The sequence below is a fragment of the Rhinopithecus roxellana genome, chromosome 19 (genome assembly GCF_007565055.1).
Source record: "Rhinopithecus roxellana isolate Shanxi Qingling chromosome 19, ASM756505v1, whole genome shotgun sequence".
Lineage (NCBI taxonomy): Eukaryota > Metazoa > Chordata > Mammalia > Primates > Cercopithecidae > Rhinopithecus > Rhinopithecus roxellana.
The window spans coordinates 2497404-2509800 of NC_044567.1; the positions used below are offsets into that span (position 1 = coordinate 2497404).

General features: G+C 51.4%; 1 long non-coding RNA gene across 1 annotated transcript; it reads left to right on the forward strand.

Moving 5' to 3' along the window:
* Nucleotides 1-835: 835 nt before the first annotated feature.
* Nucleotides 836-11822, forward strand: LOC115894911. Its single transcript, XR_004055151.1, has 3 exons — nucleotides 836-2676; nucleotides 5347-5403; nucleotides 11109-11822. It is a non-coding gene; the product is annotated as an uncharacterized LOC115894911 (long non-coding RNA).
* The last annotated feature ends 575 nt before the right edge of the window (nucleotides 11823-12397 follow it).

Genomic DNA, 12397 nt, shown 5'->3' on the forward strand with positions numbered 1-12397 from the left:
GGTCTTTCTGGCAGAATTAGCACGAGTATGTGGTCAGAATGGCCGGGCTGGAGCCAGCCTGGATGTTTCTGCAGTCTGAGCTCCCTTAGTGCCCACAAGTCGGGGGCTGGGATTCAGGGGAGCATGTGGGTGCCCCAAGGAGCTGGGGGGTCACAAGGGAACCTGGAGATTGGTGAAGTGCAGTTTGGCCTAAACAGGGAGTAGGGCCCACCCTCCCTTCTCTCCACGCCCTCCCTTCTCCTGGAGCCCTCCCCTCTCCCTGCATCCTTCCTCTCTCTGCTGAGCAGCTTTCTCTTTCTGAGGAGCCGAGGGGCACAGGAGTAAGCAGGGGAGCTAGTGTGTGCTGAGTGCCCGCTCTGTGCCAGGCATTTTCACACCATCTATCACATCACACTCACCCCGAGGGTGGGTTCCATGATCACCTCCATTCTTCCTAAGAGGAAACAGGCTCAGGGAGGTTCAGAAGTTGCCAAAGTTGCAAAGAAGAGACACTGGGGCTTAGTCCAGCTCTGTCTGACTCCACACCCAGCTTCTGGGCACTGCTTGTCTTACACTGAGGGTCCACACTCTGCTGTGGGGAGGCGGGGCAGTGCAGAAACCGGGCCTCTGAGGGGGTGTAGACATACTGGATCCAGGCAGCTGCTGGATACTATAGGAACAGAAATGTCCTCCACCAGTGTGGCTGAGCCGGGCCTCCCCTAACATCTCGCCCCAGCCCCCATCATGTAACAGGACACTGCTTTGCTGTTGAGGCCGCGGTGGGACAGGAAAGAAGGATACAGGTTGTGATCTGTGTTTGGTGATGGTGCAGGGAGGGAGGGTGGGGGCAGACGTCCCTCTGTGGGGACCAGGGAGGGTTTCAGAGGCAGGTTGATTCTTTTGGGGCATGCCACCTGCATTTAAGGGGTGGCCATCAGACAGGTGACCTACTGGACTAGACTCTTCCCCGGATATCAAAACAGGTGTAAGCTTCAGTCCCGCCATGTGGCTGGGGAGGGATGGGGGAAGAAGGGGCCCCTCAAGAATGAGAACATATTATTTGAACATGGGCCTTGCAGGCTTGGTCTGCAATGCTGGACTCTGCAGGCTTGGCCTGGGGCAAGGGACACAGAGACCGTGAAGGGGACTCCAGTTTTGGGTTTGAGCAGAGTGGAGGGGCTACTGGTTCAGGAGGAGGCTGCTTCAGGTGGAGTCAGCCAGTTGGCACTGAGGTAAAGGGCTTCCCACATGAGCATCTTTTCCAGGATGGCTTTGAAAACAGCCAGGATGAAATGGGCACATCCTTGGACACATTCAGCGAGGAGATGGGGCTCCCGCGAGGCAGGGGCTGTGGGAAGCGCGGGACGGGAAAATGGGCTCATTTTTATTGCTTCGTGTCCTTTGTTTCTGGCTCAAATAGACCCGGTCCTGATGTCTGCTTCAGCTGCAGGAGCAGAGCCAGTATGCTTGGCACTTCCGCATGCATCCTCTCCCCTCCTCTCCCCAGCAACCCCCGTCACTATCTCAGATCTCTTTCATCCACCTGCAGAATGATTAAAGCTTGGGGCAGCCTGAGCCAGGACCGACAAATCAGGTGCAGGCTTTCAGAGACTAAATCCTGTTTTGAAGTCTGTTTACTCTAAAAAAAAATTAATCTCTTTGATGCCTGGAGAAGAAAGATGCATATTAAACAAAGACCCAACTCTGAATTCCAAATGCGTGGCCGTTGTTATCAATCTCTCCAGGTCCAAACTCGGGAAAGCATGCATCCTCTGTGTGTGCCCTTTTCACCAGGCGTGTGGACACGTAATTCATTAGAGTTAATTAGTCAGTCACATGCATCCCCCAGATGCTGGATCAGAGCCTTCATGGGGGCCTGTGCAGCTGTTGGATAGAGAGAGAGACACAGTGGAGATGGCAAGGGAGCTGGGGCTGAACAGTCTTGATCTCTGAAACAGACGGTGTGTGCGCATGTGCGCGTGTGTGTATGGTCATTTACACCCCTGGGTGCAGCAGCAGGTGCGGAGGAACATATTTGGGTGGGAGCTCTGAGCACCTGGACTGTTGGCCGGCTCTGCTCCCACCAACTTTGTGGCTTGAGCTGCCTTCTGCATGTCCCTCATCAAATCAGCTGGGACATCACTGGGGGCCAGATTGTGTCCTCTCCTGGCAAAATTTACATGCTAAAGCCCAAGTCCCCGGTGCCCCAGAATGTGACTGTACTGTGTTTGGCGATGAGGTCTTTCAAAGGTGATTAAGTTGAAATGAGGCCATTAGGATGGGTCCTCATCCAACCTGACTGGTGTCCTCACAATAATTTGGACACAGAGACACCAGGGATATGTGAGCGCCCGGAGACCATGTGAGGACACAGTGGGAAGACAGACACCTGCAAGCCAAGGAGAGAGGCCTGAGGAGAAGCCAAACCTGCTGACACCTTGATCTTGAGCTTCTAACCTACAGCACTGTGAGATGATACATTTCTGCTGTTGAAACCACCCCCAGTCTGTGGTTCTTCGTGATGGCAGCGCCAGGAAACAAATGCAGATACCATCACCTTCCTGTCGGCAGTCCAAGCTCACCCAGCAGACCCAAGGAGACACTGCAGGTGAAAGTACCATGGAGATTAGCAGGCAATAGGCAATTCTCTTTCATTCTTCTCTTATTGCATTAAGGAGAAAATCTCATTTGGTGAAGGTATGTCTCTAACACCTTGCTAACACTTGGGAATCTCCCATTTGAAAAAAATGTAGATAAAATTCACTGAACATAAAATTAACCACTAGCCATTTTAAAGTGTGCACTTCTGTGACATTTAGTGTCCTCGCAATGTTGTGGAACTGTCACTTCTATCTAGTTCTAGGACACTTTTCATCACTCCGAAAGGAAAACCCATGCTCATTAAGCAACCACTCCTCATTCCTCCTTCCCTCACCTCGTGTCCGCCCCCTCCCCACACCCCCTGGCATTCAGCACCTTGCTTTCTGGCTCTGTGGATTTGCCTATTCTGGACATTTCATAGAAATGTAATTATTTTACATGTGACCTTTTGTGTGTGGTGTCTTTCACTGAACAGAATGTTTTAGAGGTTCCTTTGTGCTACAGCCTGAATTGGTGCTTTCCTCCTTTTTGTGGGCCTCTGTTTTTTTTTTTTTGAAACGGAGTCTCGCTCTGTTGCCCAGGCTGGAGTGCAGTGGCCGGCTCTCAGCTCACTGCAAGCTCTGCCTCCCGGGTTTACGCCATTCTCCTGCCTCAGCCTCCCGAGTAGCTGGGACTACAGGCGCCTGCCACCTCGCCCCGCTAGTTTTTTGTATTTTTTTAGTAGAGACGGGGTTTCACTGTGTTAGCCAGGATGGTCTCGATCTCCTGACCTCATGATCCGCCCGTCTCGGCCTCCCAAAGTGCTGGGATTACAGGCTTGAGCCACTGCGTCTGGCCGGGCCTCCTTTTCTTTTTCTTTGAGACGAAGTCTCACTCAGACTGCTGGAGTGCAGTGGTACAATCTCGGCTCACTGCCACCTCTGCTTCCTGGGTTCAAGCAATTCTCCTGCCTCAGCCTCCCCAGTAGCTGGAATTACAGGTGCCCACCACCCCACCTGGCTAATTTTTGTATTTTTAGTAAAGATGGTGTTTCACCATGTTGGCCAGGCTGGTCTCGAACTCCTGACCTCAGGTGATGTGCTCACCTCGGCCTCCCAAAAGTGCTGGGATTACAGGCGTGAGCCACCACGCCCAGCTGTGACCCTCCTTTTGTGATACTCCGCTGTGTGGGTCAACCACATCTTGTGTGTTCATTCAGCCCCGGGCGGACATTTGGGTTGTTTCTACCTTTCTGCGCCTGTGAGTGAACTGTGCTCCTGGGAACGTTTGTGTGCAAGGATTTGGATATCTGTTTTCAATTCTTTTGGGTGTATACTAAGAGTGGAATTCCTGGGTCATGGGATAATTCCATGTTTAGACATTTTTGAAGATTGGAAATCTCCTTTTTAAGCAAACAAGAACGTTCTTCAGGATTCAAGCCTTTAGCAGACAAGAATACTCAGCTAGACTTTGCTGACCTTGATTTCTAATGTTATTTATGTTTACAGGATCAGAACATCCAATCCTGGATTTTCATTTGTGGTAGCGACATGAACTTGTCTTTTAAAAATCAATGTTACCTTTTTTTTTCTTTTGAGACAGAGTCTCCCTTTGTCACCCAGGATGGAGGGCAGTGGCGGGATCTTGGCTCACTTCAACCTCTGCCTCCAGGTTCAAGTGATTCTCGTGCCTCAGCCTCCCGAGTAGCTGGGACTACAGGCGAGCACCACCACATCTGGCTAATTTTTATATTTTTGGTAGAGACGGGGTTTGGCCATATTAACCAGGCTGGTCTTGAACCCCTGACCTCAAGTGATTTGCCTGCCTTGGCCTCACAAAGTGCTAGGATTATAGGCCACCACACCCAGACTGAAAATAAATGTTACTTTAAAAGTGAGCAGGTTATTGGTTTAGGAGTGGTGGCTCATACCTGTAATCCCAGCACTTTGGGAGACTGAGGTAGGTGGATTGCTTTTGAGCCCAGGAGTTTGAGACCAGCCTGGGGAACATGGTGAAACTTGTCTCTACAAAAACAAAGCAAAACAAAACAAAACAAAAACAAACAAACAAACAAAAACCCAAACCAAACCAAAACAAAAAAACTAGGTGTGCATGGCGGTACGCACCTGTGGTCCCAGCTACTTCGGAGGCTGAGGTGGGAGGATCACTTGAGCTCAGAAGCAGAGGCTACAGTGAGCCGTGATTGCACCACTGCACTCCAGCCTGGGTGACAGAGCAAGACCCTGTCTCAAAAAATTAGAAGTCCTACATGGGTAGGTATATTTGTCCCTTTTGTTTACTCCGTATCTCTAACCTTAGAAAGGTGCCTGGCACATCTATTAGGTCCTCAATAAAAATGTGTTGAATAAATGACGATACCTAATACATACAAACACAATATTATACATCATAGTTCAGGGTGGGACACAGATCTGGCAAAAATCAAAAAGGTGGAGAGCTAATGTTTGAGAAATGTGGCCCGGGGGCTGCTGGATAGATCCAAGGCGCAGACCCGGCCTCACTGCTTGCTCACTCTGACTTTGGCCAATTTCTTACCTTCCCTACACCTCAGTTTCTTCATCTGAAAAATGGGGTTGCTGGGAGAGTGAAATGAGTTGTTGTGCAACATACTCAATGAAGCTCGGCTGCTGTCGTTATTACCATCCTCAGCCGCTGCAGGGAGGACCGTAGAGGAGGGCTAAATGCAAGCCCATCCCATTTTCTCACCTGATCTGCCCACAGCCTGGCAGGGTTGGCAGAGCTAAAACTGTGAATTGCATTTGACAGGTGAGAAAACCTGAGGTGGAGGAGAGGCTAAGGGGCTCGTCTGAGTTCACACAGCAGGTCAGTGTTGGAGCATGGATTGGTGAGTTGGGAATCACTGTGGCCTTGTAGTCTCAAATAAAACATCCCTTTGCTTGTCTGTGGGTTTCTGAAGCTGCCTGCCCCGTAACCTCCCCTGGGCTAGGTCTGCAGAATGAGGTTCCACTGGGGCACTCCAGCTGCCTCATTCTGCAGAGTTCTGGCTCTGGATTCTGAAGCATCTGCAAAGGAGATACATGCGCCTGGGTTTTGAGAAGACAGAACTGTTTGCCCCACGCTGGGAACTACTGGGGAAGGATGCGGACACATGAGGCTTGGCCAGAGTGCCTGGAGGCTGGCTTAGGGTCAGCTGCATGATCCTTGCATGAAGGAGGAGGAACAGCCCCTCTTCGTATGCCATCACCTAAGATCACCTCCCATCCTCTGCCCCAGACACTGGCTCCTGGAAAATGCTCTTTCCTCCCGGTGCCACTGCCTCAGCGAGCTTGATGCCAGCTCCCCTTCCACAGACACAGAACTCTCCAAACTCTCAGTGGTTTGGGAAGAAGAGCCACCACATCCCAAGCCCAGCACCACCTTTTGGGATGTGATATGTCAAAGTAGTAAGACGATGAAGTGTCGTGTGCTGGCCCATCAGAACCTTAGCGACAGATATGGGCCCAGAGCGCCTTGGAGAGTCACAGCCTCTAGAGTGACATGGAATTTATTATACTTTCCATCTATTGCTTGGCAGCCTTCTCCCAGCTCTTTTCTCTTGAAAAATGGTTCATGCCAATCTTGGTGTTTACTTAAGTGGTTATTAACTATTTTTCCTGCTGCTAGTCTGGGTACTTCTTGATAAACATTATCTATTTAAGAAGAACTTTTAGGGAGTTTTAGGGAGAGCTCCACTCTGCCCCCCCCCCCCCCACACACACACAGAGAGAGAGAGAGAGAGAGAGAGAGAGAGAGAGAGAGAGAGAGAGAGAGAGAGAGAGAGAGAGAGAAAGAGTCTGGGCATGAGAGTCCAGGTCCCAAACCCTCCTCTCCAAGCTGGTTGTGGTCAGGCCACCACTGAACGTATCACTTGACCTGATGTGACAGCCTGGTCTCCTCTTCGCCCCTCTGGCTAGCCTCCTCTGGGCATTGGAAGTGGCTCTACCTTTGAGCTGCACACAGTTGCCAGTTATGCCTCCCAAGGCATTCCAGGGCTGCTCTGCCAAGAGCATCTGCTTGGCTTTGCCCTGCAGCAGGGTTGAGGGAGGGGAGGTGGCTCGTGTGCATCGGGGGACCCTCCTGTGTGTCAGTGCTAAGATCCTATCTGCATTTCTCGAACCCTCCTGAACTGGAGGGCTGGGGTTCTGGGCGGCACTGAGGTCAGGTGAGGCCTGGATAGGAGGACAGGATACTGAGGAATAGGAAGAAAGGTGACGTGGCTGGAACACACTTGCCATGGGTGGGCTGGGGGTCTGGGGGCTTGATTGAAATTGGGCATCTGTGTCAGCAGTGGGTGTCCGAGCCCCACCCACCCAGACATGGCAGGGCATGAGACACTGAGCTGTGCCCAGTTTCTGTGGCTTCCCATACGTGCCAAGTGCAAGATGGGCTGCTAGTGAGCTTTGCTACTTTGGGCAAATCCTCCCCTCTCTGGGCCTCAGTTCATTCATCTGGGGACTAAACGGGGTGGACTCCATCCCTACCACCACAGTCCAGGACTTCCAGAGAGCATGGATCTCATGGACACTCCACAGGCTGAAAATCCTTCAATTTAGGAGCTGCTGCCGCCGCCCTGAAAACCGAGCCAAGCTCACCTTCCAAACGAGAGTCCTGGGTGGATAAATTGTCCAGCGCCTCACCCTGTGTCCGTCCTAGGTCAGTGCTGTTTAAAATGTAGGTGCTGTTGTTATTTAGGTCTGATGTGGCTAACAGACCAGGCCATGGACAAGACAGTTTATTACTCACAGCCCCGAGAAAGGCCCAGACCACACCATGCAGGCCACACGGGGAAGCACCAGGACTGGCCAGAGGCAGACGGAAGTGGAGCCCGGCAGGAGCCTTTCCTGTGGTTTCCGTGGGAAGGACTGGGTGGGATAAGCAGGTTTAGGATTGCTAGTTTGAATAATTTCAGAGGGCTCTGGGGATAGGGGTTGTCCCAAGATGTCTGGCAGTTGGCCCTGGGGTGATCAGGGCAGGTACATAGTGGCCCAGGGTGAGAAAGCCTGATAAAGGAGATGGCTAGGGTGTGGGCTCTGGACTGGCTGGTTTGCATATGAAAGGCCCTTTAGAAGGTGAGCTGTTTGCTACGTTGAGGAATTACCTAACCCTGGGAGGGGCAATCCCACCAGGGTCTGGAAGGCCCCAAGATGTCAAAGCATCAGAATGCAGAAAATAAAAGGCATGGTTAATAGACACACAATGAAATGTGCGTTGTGTGTAATTTATTGTTATGATTTTTGAGATGGAGTTTTGCTCTTGTTGCCCAGGCTGGAGTGCAATGGCACAATCTTGGCTCACCACAACTTCCGCCTCCCGGGTTCAAGTGATTCTCCTGCCTCAGCCTCCCGAGTAGCTGGGATTACAGGCATGTACCACTGTGCTCGTTTTGTATTTTTAGTAGAGACGGGGTTTCTTCATGTTGGTCAGGCTGGTCTCCAACTCCAGACCTCAGGTGATCCGCCCGAGTGGGATTACAGGCATGAGCCACTGTGCCTGACCTATTATTATTATTTAATTTAGAGACTACTAAAAATATTTTTTAACAGATGGGGATCTCACTATGTTGCCCAGAGTAGAGTTAATTGACTACATTTTAGAGAAGTTTTAAACTTATAGAAAAATTGAGTGGAAAATACAGTGTTCCTGTATTACCCTCCCCACTGCCAACATACACACTTGCCCTATTGCTGAGGCCTTGCATTAGTGTGGCACATTCCTTCCAACTGAACCAATGCTGATACATTGTCATTAACTAGGGTCCACAGTTTCCGTTAGAGTTCACTCTTTGTGTTGTACACTCTGTGGGTTTCAGCAAACACACAATGCCCTGTATCCACCGTTCTAGTAAGTTACAGAATCATTTCGTTCACCAGAACCCCCGGTGCTCCACACAGTCGTCCTCTGTTCCCCTCCAAACCCTGGTGGCCACTGATCTTTTTACTGTCTTCGTAGTTTTACCTTTTTTTTTTTTTTTGAGATGGAGTCTTGCTCTGTAACCCAGGCCAATACACATTGGCACGATCTCAGCTCACTGAACCTCTGCCTCCCTGGTTCAAGCGATTCTCCTGCCTCAGCCTCCTGAGTAGCTGGGACCACAGGCACATGTTGCCATGCCCGGTTAATTTTGGTATATATATATTTTTTTAGTAGAGATGATGTTTCGCCATGTTGGTCAGGCTGGTCTTGAACTCCTGACCTCAAATAATCTGCCCACCTTGGCCTCCCAAAGTGCTGGGATTACAGGTGTGAGCCACTGCACCCAGCCCACAGTTTTACCATTTCTAGAATGTCACAGAGTTGGAATCATATGGGATGCAGTCTTTGGAAATGGCTTCTTTCACCTAGCAATATGTGTTTACATTTCCTTCCATGTCTTTATGTAGCTTGATAGCCCATTTCTCTTTCTCTCTGAATAATACTCCATTGTCTAGACGTATCACAATTTAAATGTAATGTTTATCCATTATTACTATTTTTAAAAAATGACAATGGCCTCTGTGGTGAGGGCTGGGCTCCAGAAGTATTCAGACAGTCTAGGGTGGAGGCCCAATGAGACAATTCCAATGAGACAATTATCTGGGCCCTTAGGCCCAAGGTCAGACACTGAAGGTGGGAGTGATCACTGGGCTTGGAGAATCTGGGCAATTGTTTCTATCCTGCTCTTCACCTGGCTCCTGCAGGCAGTGCTGTCTATATCTGGCTTTATTATTTTTTTTAAGAAAGGCCTTGTAGCCGATGGTGACCCAGGGATGCCCCCCTTCATCAACAGGCCCTTGGGCAGGAAAATCCCATGCAGGAGAGGCAAGAGGGCTCTCCAAGTTGGCCAGAATCGAAGCACCCTCTGCTTGCCTGATCAACCATCAACAACTTTGGGAGGTTAAACATCCAAGAGAAAGGTGCCGCTGAGCCAGGGGCTCCAAAGCTGTCCCCAGGGACCCCTGGCAGCCAGGGCTGGCCTGCAGAGCCTCCTGGCCCGTACGGTGGGCCTTGGGCTGTGGTGAATGGGGGCGAGCCCCCTGCCCTGCAGCCGACTGCCTGCCCCAGCCCTCCTCAGAATCCCTTTTCTTTCCAGACATAAACGAGGCCCACCCAGAGTCTGGGACATGGTTTGCTGCTCCTACGCAGGCTGCTGGCCCATGTGGCTCTCAGACAGGGCGTCTGCTCTCCTCTTACTTCACAGCGAGACACTGCATTGGCCCGGCCTGGCCTGGCCTGTTCAGATGTGTGTGTGTGTGTGTGTGTGTGTGTGTGTGTGTGTGTGTGTGTGTCTGCAGGGGGGCTGGTGCTGTGGACAGCCTCTCCTCCCTCTCCAGAGCCATGCAATCAGGACCCACATGTCTATTGGGGAATCCTATTGCTGTGAGGACCGAAAGGGAGGGGGTACTCAGGCCTCGGGCACACCTGATTTTCTGCCATGCCCAGCTTGCTTCAGTGTGTCTGCCTCACTCATTGGCAGTGTGTGACACAACCCTAGCTCCTGGAGTCTCAGAACTGCTTGAGGCTAAATGAAAGTCAGAATCAGCCAATAAGAGTGATCAGGAAATACTGGCGGCTTCATCTTCTCACCGCGACACTCAGAAATAGCCCCAAACACACGCCCCAGCTCTCACACATCCCGGCTGGTGTTGGACAGACACCTCAAAGGCTTCAGCAATTCTCGGAGGTCACAGGAGCAGCTGGCAGGTGGCTGCCCTGCCCAGCAAGCAGGCGTGTAGAACTGTGCAGAGAATTTAACACCTGAAGTTAGGTACATGCTTCAGTCCTGGTGCCTCTCCTTCTCAACCTGGTTGACAGTCCCCTTCTTCCAGGGAGACAGCCCTGATTCTATGCAAACCTGAGCACTCGTTTATTGCCTAACCTTAGCTGGTGAGGGTGATCCGGCTCCCCTTGGTTACAAATGCATTCTTCCATCACATCTTCGCCCCAGTGCTCTGCTGGCTGACCTTGTCCTTGAGGGAAGGTGACGAAAGAATCAGATGTCCTGTCCTCAGCCCCTGCTGGCCCAGGGCATGGTGCTGCCGGTCGCATGGACGTCCACATGCTTCTGGATAATGAACGCTTCTGTTTTCTCACGGGTCAAAAAAGTGAAGAAACGAGGGGGCTGGCCTCCCTCGAAGTCAGGGGCCCATCCTGGAGTCATCTGGGCTTTTCCTGCAGGGCTTGGCGGCATGGAAGGTGCCCGTGAGCAGGAGGGATCGTGCTGTTACTGTTTTTTGCTGACAGTTGCCTGAAGCCGAGTGGGCTCCCGAGCCTGCTGTGCTGAGAGGAGCTGTGCACCCAGAACACCCAGATGCCTCTGTGAAAGTGAGGGCAGGGAGTCCCGGGGTCCTGGAATGGCCAGTGCCCGCCTGGAAGGGAGGCAGCTTGCCTGAGGCCCTGGACTCCAGGCTGGGTGCAGCCCAGGCTCCACACTGAAGGCAAGGGTGGCTGCTTTCTTTCACTGCACTCAGTGAGACTGGCGGCTCTGCCGGCTCCCTGTCCCCAGGGCTCTCCCTTCTCTCCGCATGCTTTAATGTCTTCTCTTTCTGAAGGGCGGAGAAGAGAGGTCAGCCTTTGGCGGAGAAGAGAGGTCAGCCTTGACCACAGCATGAAGACAACAGGAAGCGTATGAGCAGCTCTTGGTGGTGGAGACCTCAGGAGGGAGGAGTTGGCTTTTCATATTTACCAAGGACTCATTCTCCCCTCCCTGTCGTTGGGACATGAAGTAGTTCCATTGTAAACTTGTCTGGTGGTAGAGTCGGAGGCTGGAGCTCAGAGCCTTGGGAGCCTCCTGCCGCTGCCTTGCTGTGTGTCTCGGGGCAGGTTGCTTCCCCTCTCTGAGCTCACCAGCAACCAGATTCAGATGGTCTAGAGGACTGATGAGTGTTCCCCTGGTTCTTCCAGGGGACATTGGGGCGACATGGGCAGCCCCGGAAGGAAACTTGTTCCTTGAACTTTGATACACATTCTGAGATCTGAACCTGCAGGTGGAGGCCAAGGAAAAAACCTAGTGAGCCCAGGGTGGGGTGTGCAATGGCATCCAAGGATGTGGAGCAAGAAGACAAGGCATAGACCAGGCCTGAGCCGAGGCCTCAAGTTCCCTTAGCCCTACCTCAAGGGGGGCTGAACTGCTGCCTAGTGACTGGGGCTGGAAGCTGGCATTGAGCCCATGCCATCCATTTGTCATGGTTTGCTGTAAATAGAATCATATTGTTCACTATTTAGTACGCTGTAAATAAAATGGTAGTAATATTTTCATTATTAACAACTTGGACACGGTGCTAGTGACTGTGTGTGTGTTTTCCCATTCACTCTTCACAGTAATGCAATGAGGTGGTATTGACATTATCATCATTCTACAGACTGAAGATACCAGGGCTCAGAGAGGTCAAGTAACTTGTCCAAAGTCACACAGCTACTAAGTGGCAGAATAGGATTTGAACTCAGGCCTATACTGTCTTTTAATAAAAATAGTGAAAAAAAGACCTGAAGGAATGTTCACTAGACAGCTCTCCATTAGGACACTGTGGAGGAGGCTGAGCTGGTAAGCCCAGCTGGCTACAGCTAGTTGTCCCCAAAGAAGTCACTTGAGCGTCACACCTGGAAAAAGGAGAAATCTGCCTGTGTAGCCCTGGCTATTCTCTCTCCAGCATCTGGCCTGGGCCAGGACCTGGAGCCCTTCTCGGAGAAAATCCTTTCTTAGCCAGCTGCTGCCTATTGCATTGATTCCACCACCATTAAACTCCCTCCTTTCTGTGGCCAGTAGACCTAACCCTAAGCCTTTCCATGGCTTAGGGCAGAAGGTGGTTTGCTCTGGTGACTGGACTGAGGTTTTCTGGGT